Genomic DNA, 12054 nt, shown 5'->3' with positions numbered 1-12054 from the left:
GGGGGGTGTGTGTGTGATGGGGATAGGTGGTATGGTGAGATGAGGGGAGGACAGACCACCCTCATGTCCTCATCTCTCCTCCCCGTCACCCACCTTTCCCTCCTCCCCCTCCCCTCTTCCTCCTCCTCCTCCTCCCAGCCCCTCAGCTCCTCGTTTACATATCTCCAAAAGATGTAATTGAATTAAATAAAGCTTTCCTTCGGGGCAGCTGCCACAGCTGCTGTTTGTGGCATGTCAAAAGGCCCGCCACTTTAAGAGCACTTACATATGCTCCAAATTAGCAGGTCAGATGGGCGGACGCACGATGACAGGGCCGAGGCTGCCAGCGCGACAAGGGGCCCACAGCTGTGAGCAATTCACTGGCAGAGTGGGGGCTCTTTCAGACCCCTGATTATGAAGGGCAGCGGTGCACGTGCTCATACACACACACACACACACACACACACACACACACACACACACACACACACACACACACACACACACACACACACACACACACACACACACACACACACACACACACACACACACACACACATATTCACAGACGTGTAAGTACATGCATGTAGACACACACATGCTGACACACACACACCTATTCACAGATGTAGACACAGGGGTCACTGCAGTATTTAGGAAGCATTACTGTTTTATTAAGGGGATGATGTGTAGGATGACCCGCAGGTCTCCTTTAAAAACAACCAATTTCTCTTAAAGGAAATAATTAAAAATAAATAAATAAATAAATAAATAAAGCTGTGTCAGTCAACATAAACCTCTGCTTTTCCCATCAGTGATCAACTGATCCTTTAAACCAAAATTATAATCTAATAGGTTTTATCAAACTTTATTTCTCTTCCGCTTGTTTCTACATACTCCTGTGTAATTAAAGTTATATTTTTATTCACCTGATTTTATTGTAATAGGAACTGACTGATTAAAATGTAACACTCTACCAATATCAACACATTCGAGCTTGCTTTTTGTCAGCTGCACAGAAACGTTCATCACAAATTAACCAGAAAATTCACTGAGAGAGATGATTCTTATGAAATCTGAGTTAGAGAGTTGAAGAGGAAGTGATGGAGTTTAGCCAGAAAACAGAATATTGCACAATGGTGCAGTGGGTTGAGCAGGCACCCCATATGCAGAGGCTATAGTCCTAGAGTCCCATATTGGGTGGCCCTTTACTGCATGTCATTCCCCCTCTCTCTGTCTCTCCATTTCTTGTCTCTCTACTATCAAATAAAGGGAAAAATGCCCAAAAACACTTCAAAGGTGTTCAGAAATGGCCATTTGTCCTGTTTGTCGCGCCTCCTTCCATGAGTTTCCACGAGTTGCCGCACGAGTTTACCCGAGTAAGGAAAACAAATTTGATTGGTCGTTATCGAGCAGGTGGGATATTCAATGTTTGGGGCGAGACCGAGCTCGGTGTGTGTGTGTGTGTGTGTCTCAGACGTTTGATTGACGGATGACGGATCCAATATCAGTTGCTGATGAATCGTGAGCAACGTGACACATAATTTGTGCGCCTGCATTATCCAATGCGAAAAAAACTACCCCACTTTCATCCTGGATTTACTCGAAAACAGAATTTTGTTTGGGCTCCATCGTCTGATAGATGAGTTATTACACTAATGTTAAGACCCACAGTCTCAAAATCAATTTTCTTTTCTGAATACCTTTTAAAAAAAAGGAAAAAGAAAGAGATGCCAGGAGAAAAAAGACCAAATAAACAACTCACATTTAAATAGAAAAAGATCAAGTAAACTTTCAAGTGTGACATGCCACCTGTCAGATGGGCTAAAGTTAGGTCAATCCTAAGACTCAATTATGTATAAGTGTGTATACACGTGTGATTGTGTAAGCTGTAATGGTGTGTTTTTATATCACATACACAAACATTTACATATGGATACTTCTAAATGTGTTCGCGCCAACGTATGAATATTCATGAACCTTTAAAAATGTGTTTGATGATGTATGAGCAAACTTCACACATATACAAATTATTTTTAGGGAGCAGCAGGTGTAATAAACCCTTGCTGCACATTTCAGTAAACACTTTACATAGTGTCGTTATGACATAATCGGGGCTGTGTAATTCATGGTAAAAAAAACAACAAAAAAACAAGCAGACAGAGTCGACAAGTAAATAAAGTCCAAATATTTAATATATTTGATAAGACATCAAACACTTTAACAGACACAGTACCCGATCCTCCATCTTTGCTTCTGGATTGTTTTTGGGATTTCTTGGTTCAATCAAGACCTATTACCATTGAACTGTCTTGCTCGCTGCACCGACTTCCTGTCACATACAACACTCGGTCCTCCCCTCTCATTCTGTTAACAACTCCTAAAACCAGATCTACATCCGGCCTTGCATCTTTCCAGTCAGCTGCTGTCTCTGACTGGAATGCTTTACAAAAACACCTTCAACTGGATAACTTCATCTCCATCCCGGCCTTCAAAGACGCCATCTCACACCTTTTTACAGATTCTTGCAGCTGCTTCCCTACTATTTAACTATTTAACCCTTTTCCTCAGTTTTCTGCTTGTTGAATGCCCGTACCTGCCGCCGTCGGCCTAGGCCACTTTTTGTGACACACTGTTGGTACTAATTATTGAAACTAACTCTGTCTTTTGGTGTTTCTACGTTTGTAAATAATCCTTACTGATAACCCTGTTCCTTACCCTCTCTCAACTTTTAGGCTCTCTAAAGAATCCTGTAATGTCTGTAAAAACCTTGGCTATTTACTCTATTTTGCTTGGAAAAATCTTGTCTTTTTATGCTTGAATATCCTTGTTATTAACTTTATGCCTTGTTTTTTGCTGAATGTTTGTATAGTTGTGCATATTTGCTATTGTCTTTTAACCTATCTTTTCTCCCTCACAGCCCCCCTCCTCCTCCCCTCATGAAGCTTATGCCTCTTGCAGGCCATCATTGTAAATAAGAACTTGTTCTTAATTGATTCTGCCTGGTTAAATAAAGGTTAAATAAAATAAAATAAAAAAAACTCATTGTTACCTTGCCCACAGGATCATTGTTGTGCTGCCTTGTCTTTAATTTGAGATCAAAATGTATGAGGAATGAGTCCACCTCTCTTGACCCTGCATGTCATCACCATACAACATATCATTGTCAGTGTGCACTGCACACCGAGCCCTTCTGACACAAGAACAGGCTGCAGGAAACAACAACGAGCTGTAATATTTGTGCTGCAGTGATGTATCTGTTTATGGAGGGTTTGGATGTGATGAGCACAGGCCTCTTAAAATGATGTCAACACTTCACTTGAGTTATGTATCCAGTGAGACACGCCTGTCATATCGTAATCAACCGTTGTGAACAATCATCTAATGACTTGTCACTCAAGGTCTGCTGGGCAATTATGATGCATTTGCATGGCGGCGAATGGTGTTTATGACAAATAATCCATGTCTTAATTGCTTGTCTGTTTTCCTTAAGGCGTGTGCTGCTGATAGGACGTGATTAGCTGGAGGGAGTAAAGAGTAAAGCAAAGTTGACGCCGATCACACAGGTTATGTTTATGTGCCTGAGGTGTTGGTAAGTGTTCTTTGGGAAATGAGTCGGTCAACGCAGGAAAAGACTGAGATGGCTTCCTATTTGATATGAGTTTCTTAATTTAGGATAACGGGGAAAAAAAGTGTAACCTCAGTTAATCACTGGTCTATAGTGAAACCACTGTTACAAAATAAGAGAAATTTGTTTTTGAAAGGTAATCAGCAATACATCCAAAAATGACAGTTGTGAAGTCAGTGGTTCAGGTCTGTTGGATGGTAAAGTCGCTAATCAAGAATCTAGACAGGTATCAGTTAATTTGTGAACAGAACAAGCTTCTGTGTGTTTGAATTGGTTAAAATCTGAATTTTGAAAAGCTTGCCCGTACACATTTCTACAAGTCAGGTTGAGAATTTTTATTTCCTGTACTTTGAACGACTTCTATCCGTTACTCAGAGCAAAATGGGGGGCGTCATATAGCTCACTGGTTTGAGCAGGTGCTCCGTATACAGAGGCTATAGTTCGGTTTGGGTCCCCCGGTGGCCCTTAGCTGTATGTCATCCCCCTCTCTCTGCCTGTCTATCTCTACTGCCCTGTCAATTAAAGAGGAACTGTGTATGCAAGTCCGGTCTCTTTTCCTCTGTGTTGCTAACCCTCCTCTCAGCCATGTGCATTTGTTAACAATGAAGCCGCTGAGAAATCAATCAATATAGTGGTACATATATCAAATACGATGTGTATATATTCATGTAGTCTTATCTGTCATAAACAAGAGGGTTACGGGGCGCATTTGTGTCGCGATGCCACAGAGACGAGAGCTGACACCGGGTTGGAGGCTCTGATCCTACAAGGTTGGTTTTCAACCAAGGGACGAAGGCAGAGAGCTCCATTCTCCTTGGAACAACTTACATGTCATTTATTAAACCATCACAATTACTCTATGGCTGTTTAATTAAGGTAAAAATGTATTGAGCTAAAAATCCTGCATAGTTCCTCTAAAGGCAAAAAACACAAGAAATACTTTATTAAAAAAAAAAAAAAAAAAAGCAAAATGGCCTGGTCATTTAGTTTTATCAACAAAACACAGATGGATTGCCGGCCATCAACCCACAGCACATTGTCCTGAATTCATTTTGTCATGTTACCGTAGACTTGTCAATACAAGGAAGTGCCACCTATCACACGTCAGCGTCATTCTCCTCATACCCACAGCTTTGTTTGTGGGACATTTCCTGTTACAGACTGATGGAAGAAGATCTTTTCTTTTTTGGGAATCGATGTGAAAGTCTTTGTCCTTACCTGGGAAATGCACCCAGTTCAAAACTTTTATTTTGTTATAAATAAGTACACCACAGAGGAGCACAAACTGAACAGGATCACAGCTGCACCGGGGTCCCTCTTCAGTGTCCCGTTCGATTACACCACAGTGTTTGACTTCATCTGCAGACTCCTGCAGGAACAAAGGTTGTCAAACACACTTTGGAATAAATAAATCCCTTTTGACTGTACGTCTGTGGACACCTTAACGCAGGGCACTCTAATTTTCAAATTTGAGGGTGTTATTGTTTCATGTTGTCCTGTGGCGGACAGAAAGGCTGTGACTCAGCTGTTTGCATGCAACACTGGAGAATAATGGATGTGAAGGCACACCAAACACATCCTTTAAAAATGCATGAGCGCCCCCCAAAAACCTCTCTCTCCCTTTGCAGAATAGAGCTATCACTGGTGCCTGTTATCTCCCTGAACCCCCAGGTAGAAAATGGTAATGATACCACTTAACATCGCTGCACATATGGAGGGAAAATGGAAATGCCAACAGCACCTCAACTATAAAGCAAATCAAATTGAAATATTAATCCGCTGATTAATATAACATTATGAGAGCCCATTCTCTTTGTTGTTAAACAACAAAGGGTTGCAAAATAAGCAACTGCCTAAGAGGTAAGGGGTTTAAAAGAGTCCCACAGAGGTGCTAAAGCCCCTTTCAAACATCATTACTCTGCATAATGTATTCCCTTCCACAGTGCTGAGATTTGATATTGATGTTTACTCATTTATTTTTTAATTAACGTTCGTTGTTAATGAATTCTTTGATGAGAGGCATTTTGTAAATCATTATCCTTGGAAGAGGAAAAAAGGGATGCATCGCTCTTGCCCCTTATACTCGTGACAGAAGAAAAAATGCTAGGTGTAAGGGGAAAAAAGTTGCAGAGGAGAAGTAGGGTCATTGTTTAAAGTTTGTTTTTTGATGCGTTGATTTTTTTTACCCCCACCACCACCACCACCACCTTGCCTCCCGTGTTGCTGTTTTTCTGATTGCATCTTCCATCTACGGGGATGAGCGCGCAGAGCCGACAGGGACTCTGGCAGGAGCTCTGTGTGCGAGAGAAGTCGGTGTGGATACTTAGCTAATTACGGGAATATAACTCAAGGCTTTCAGAGAGTCGCTCCAGTGGGGAGGAGGGGCGCAGCTTCACCCACCAAGCCCTTGGTGGAACTCTGTCCTTCCCCTCTTTAATATTGATCGCTGGGGATCTCTTGGAGGACACAAAGTAAGCCTCGGAGGCTGGGAAAGTTTGTTGGATCAACAGTTTACTCTTTCTCACAAATGTCACAAAACACCCAATACTTTTCAGTCACATCAGTTATGCCCCCCCCCCCCAATGGGATCAAAGTTTGAGTGATTTGAATCCTTTAATCCACCGAAGAGGCTAAATAACCAACAACTAACTGATGCAACTTACATGGCGTTTCCCTTTGTATAACAAAGCTTCATTGTTGTCTGGAAACAATATCCCTGGTTTCTTTTAAATCATTCCCTCATCGACAAAAACACAAAGTGCATTAATCCCCTGCTCAAAGTAGTCGACAATGCCCATTCCTATTGTTGTCATGCTTGCTGATAACCCAGTTTCCAACTAGCCACAGACTCGTTAGAGAAATTGGTTGAGAGACAAACACAAATCACAGGTTTTGTTTTCAATTGAGTAAAATGTCCACTACTGCCTCGTCCTTGACCACCGACGGCACAGCGAAGCACTGGGTCCCCTTGTTTGGATTTTGTACTCCAACACATACTAGTATAGCACATTCACAATGGGATGCAGATTCACATCCATACTTTATTATGGCCCACCCACCACCTGCTATACATCAGTGACTAGATAGTCTAATGAAAGTGTATAGAATGAAAAAAAAATAATGGTGAAACTAAAAAAATAATGGTGAAACTTCATGTAAAGACTTCACGTCTCTTTTAGCTCTGTGTTTGCTCTCCACCAGCTCCTGAGAGAAATATCTGGCTCTATACAGCTGCTAAATATTCTACTATATTTATAAGCCAAACAATGCTAATTCTCTGATGGTTCGTCACTCTGCTAGACCACATTCATATTGATCACAGTCTTTAATGGAGAACACATTCAGCATGTTTGCGAGACCTCCAGGATACTCCCAGTGTATTTTGGTGAGAAGCGGTGAATGTAAACATGACTTGTTTGTTTACAAGGGAACTAACTCCACAGGGCTCCTTTAAAGCGCACAGAGGATAGAGGTCAGCGGGGAAATCCATCGTTTAATAATGATTTTCCAATATTGACAACAAGATGCAGGGATAATTTGCCGAGTATTGTTTGGGGACTGTGGGTCTGTGATACTGTAGGCTAGTCCCAGTGTGAGGTATGGACCAGTTGGCCACAGATGAGTCTCAAGCCCCCAACCCATCTGGAGCCATCTTGGAGATGAAGCAAAAATCTGGAGCTTGTCCATCTCTTGGCAGGGCCAGTTTCGTCTCTACACATACAAGGCTGATCGTCTCTAATCCTACCAAAGAATTAATTGCTTAATTGGATCAATTAGATGTCCCAATAGGTCCCCGAGACGTGCGGTAGGTGCGTGAAAGAATTAAGATCCAAACATCTAAAAGAAGCGCGCGGTTTGTTGTATCCAGGTTGCTGAGCGCCGAGAGTTATTTTCATCCTGATCTCACGATATTGAGACAAGTTTCCAATCTTACTTAATATCTATTTGCTCATGTCACAATCTCATTTCAATCATGTGAGCACTTTTTCAAGTTTGCGTCACTCGATGGCATTATGCAGTGCTTGTTTTTGAGACAGAAGAACTATTTTCATGACTTATGGCATTTGCAGTATCTCAAAGATCGCACTGCTGTTTTTCTTCCTTCAAGCCAGTTTTAAATGGAGCCAAACTGCAAAGCTTTAAAGGCACATTTATCAAAAAGCGAGTGCAGTGCAGATGCTGCCACTTTTTCTTAAAAAAAAAAAGGAGAAAAAAAAGGGGGGAAAAAAAGATTGCAAGTAGAATTATGGCTTTTCATCAGCCGATAAATTTCACTTGTGATTAATTGCAACACTCACTTTTGGGATCACTTCTACACAAAAGAGCATTTCTGCTTTGTAAAATTCATATAAAAGAAATGCAAATCAATGGTGTTCTTGGCACCAAACATATGCTGCCACAATGCCAACAAGCCTGCCCCTGACAACCCCAGCTGGGGGCTTGTAAGACTTGCTCTTGGCAAAAGACGTTTTTTCCACCCGCTTTGCAAATGATCACCAATTAATACGAACAGCATCCAATTCTAATTTTGCACCTGGTAAGATTGTGAGTATCTTGTAAGGCTCTTCTAAGCTATGGATCCAAATTACTGGATGTTTTCTCCCCTCCCATTTGGGATCACGGTAGAAAAAAGAAAGAAAAAAAAACGCAATGGCAAAGGTCCATAACCCATCAAGACCCACATCAGTGAAAAAGACCAAAATGACCCATTTAAGCTGGAAAGGTGTCATGCCTCAGATGATGAGGAGGGAATTTACCTGAGGGGGTTTCACAGTGTGATATCATTTATCTTTATGCAACAACAGAAATGTGCCACAAGAGAAGATAGTTTATTTTGTCTTCTTCCATGCAACTTTATCCATTATTGTCTGAACAGTCTTTCCACTCTCAAACTTTCAGAGGTGCATGCAGGGAGAAATTGGGGTAGTGTTTATCACTTGGTAACACAGCAGCATCCATCCATGTGATGAATTCCACATATTTCCCAAAGAAATGAAACTATAACAATTCAGAGGCGTTTCACGTCACTAATTGCTCATCAGAGTTCTTAGCATCTCGTTCCCTCTTTCTCTCTCCATCTCTCACTCTGAAATTGATACTCGCCATACGACTTATGATGGATAGGAAGCTTTAATGAGCTCTTACAAGCAATTAAGTAATCAGGGAACCCTGCTGCTCAGTGCTGCAGCTAGCAGGAGCAGTGACAAACGGAGGCCCATCAGTACTGTAATCAGCACAGGACACAGTCACCGCTGCTCACCACTCCCTAACCGAGGGCAGCAATGGGCCGAGCAGCAGGCTTCCACCTTCATGATATTGTTTTGTCTGCAATATCTCTGAACTTTGTGACTTGGAGACACACTCTTGTTCAAGTCTCCACATTGTATTCTTTTCTTTCTAGAAGAGGGTTGTTTTGCTGGCATGAGACTAGGAAACTGTCCACAACAACAAAATCAACCAAGTTATGTGGCCGCACATGTTCACCTCTCAGGTGTAGCTGCCAAACAGAGGCATGACGCTGCTTTTATACTGGAGGAGTAACGGGCAACAAGTGACAGGTGTGGCTCCAGGTTTTCCTCATTAAGACTCACAAAAATATCAGTTAAACAGTTCACAAACAGTGTCATTTTAACATGTCAAGCTGAAATTTGACTGGGATATTTCAATGAGCCTGGTCATTCCCTGTATCAGTAGCCATTTATTCATTTTGTTTGTAGTTCCTTAAAGTATTGATTCCTCTCATGGAATCAGTAGCACAATCAGTTTTCTTGTGGATTTCATTTCTCTTGCAACATGCTTCATGGTTTCGGGCAAAAAAAAAAGACACACTTGTGTTAAATAAAAATTCTGTTATGAAAATCCAATTTAACTCACACTGTAAAATAAGTGAAGATGATTACCACACTACTATAACTAAGTGCTTAATTGGCTCCTGTGCAGTGGATAAACTCATTTCTGCCTCTTGCAATATACATCCCTTAATTGTTATTGTTAATAGCTATATAATTGTAGCTATTGCTGCTTAGCATCAGCATTTACAGGTGTTTACTTAGTGTTCTAGAAAAAATATTGAACATAAAATGTCAGGACCCGACCTGCAGTTGTTGAACTCAAACATCTTGTGCTGCCTCAATTTTGATCTTTTTTTTTTCATGCTAAAAAGCTTTCCCAAGTCCAGGTGGATTGTTTGGTCATTTAGCCTGACAATATTCAGTATTCAGTATTCAGTCTATTGTGAAGAGCTGCTTACAAGTCAAGAAGAAATGTTTAACATCCAACTCTAACAACTTTCCTTTACCTAGCATGCTAACCAGCTAACCTCAGGCTTTTTAAAAAATATATATTTTTCAAGTCACTGTAGCGTGACCCTGATCCTATCCTAACCCTAAACCTGCGCCTTACCTCAACTTAAACTTATGCTGCGTCAAGATAACTTGCAACTCGGAAAAAACTACTTGTGAAAAATTAAACTGAACAGCGTCAAACTGGGAAATTACAGGTCGGAAATTTGGGTATCATCTCAGAGCTCTGACTTGATGTCAGTGACAGCAACGCCACATGGCGGCCCTCATCGTTAATGGTAAGAATGGAAGTGTAACAAAAGTTATTCCATGTTTTCACACATCTTCATCTGCTTCCAAAATGAGCATAAAATTGCTGCAACATAGCTCTACATTTTTCGTGTTCAGCAATCAGCCACAACATGCCAAACTTCTTTCGGGCCTCCATGTTTTTCTCCTCCGCGTTAACCTGTGGCGTGAATGCTGTCAATGATGTCAGGAGTCGGACATTTCCGAGTTGGAGTTCCAACTTCATGGTTAGTTCCATATTGTCTTGAACGCAGCATTAATCTTAAACTTGTAGCAATAATAAAAATTACACATGGTGCTGTTTCACTGCCTCTACAACCTCACAAATATGATCATCTGATTCGTAATGGTGGAGACAGGTTATTTGGTGAATGCTAGCATTTGCTAATTAGCATCTGATAACTATTTATATGTTTATTGCTTCACAAGCTTAGCCTACCATTATTTGTCTGGGCTTTGCCAGCTTATCCCATTTTATCACTTAATTTTTTTTTTTTTTTTTTTAAGTCTGTTTGTATCTATTGATCTGGGTGGCGAGTGAGTCGGTGCATGCACTATGTGCTTGCAGAGATAATTAAAGCTGAAGTGAAAACCCCTGATCAGAGGACAGTTTGAGCTTCTGTGGGTTGCAAGTGGTAAACAATTCATGTTGTGACAAGGAAAATGAAATCTAATTGCGAGGTTTCGGCGTTCTCGGCTCCGATGCTCACCTGAGGCGTCTGAGCTGGTGAGCTCCACGTTCTCAGCTCCACGTTCTCACCCACCCAAAGCATGTTGGGCGCCCCAGGGTGGTGTGACACCTCTCCCACACTCTCCGACTCCTCTGAATAATTCTGCCCCGACCATACGTTTCACATCTCGTGCTGTTTTTGGTGGGGCCTGAGACAATGCACATTTTCACATTGAAAATCAAATATGTTGCTTATTAATAGGGCGACTTTGGCGAACGCTACCTGGAGAAATGCCGGAGGGGGGAGCTAGGAGAGAGGGATGCCTACAGTCGTGCGGTGTGCCTTCTCTCTCTTCTGTGTAAAAGGGAGAAACTGCTGAGGGTGCAGATTTTTCATTGCTAAACTGGCACAGTTGATGTAGTTGCTCACACACACACACACACACACACACACACACACACACACAGTATGGAAATCAGAGAGCCGGGGTGTGTTAGCCAGTCATACATGAAAAGCACAGAGCTCAATGTGATTACTGCATGAAGAGGGAGCTAGAGAAGGGAAAGGAAAATGAAAGAGGAATGGGCACAGAGATCATCCGTTATATTGTTCTTTTCTTGGTTTCAAAGCAGCAACACATATGCAATGTCAGTCACAACAACGCCTAATGTTTGGGTGGGAGCGCCGTCATTAAACCAGTGGCAGTTATTTTCATTAACTACCATCTGGTTCATTATATTCCTTCTCGTTAAAACATGGACTCCTGGAAACTGGCAGAAAGCGGTGGCTTTAAAAAACAACAACAACAACGTGGCGGCTGCAGACGTTTGCACGCCCCTCGCGGGCTGAATGAAGAGCGGGCTTCACCGCGCTGTGCCGTGCTGCTAACTTGGCGTCATTTCCTCAGATTCCGTACAGATTGCACCAGCTAATTATGATCTAATAACTGGCAGACTGTCTGTTTCAATATTATTACAGGAAGAGTAGGTTAAATGAATAGCTCATCATCTGCCCCGTGTATCAGTCATGTTTTAATGATCATAATTCCACCATTAAATCTTAATAATATGTCAAGATCATAAGGGAGACATGTCAATTTGGGGCTTCAATGAGAATTAAGCCAAGGATTGCAGAAGTTAACTCTGTTTTTTTTTTGTGTTTTTTTTCCTGGGAAGGCCTGATT

This window comes from Trachurus japonicus, chromosome 16 (genome assembly GCF_045865225.1).
Source record: "Trachurus japonicus isolate A0001 chromosome 16, Traja_1.0".
NCBI classification, from domain to species: domain Eukaryota; kingdom Metazoa; phylum Chordata; class Actinopteri; order Carangiformes; family Carangidae; genus Trachurus; species Trachurus japonicus.
Note: the sequence above shows the minus strand (reverse complement) of the source record.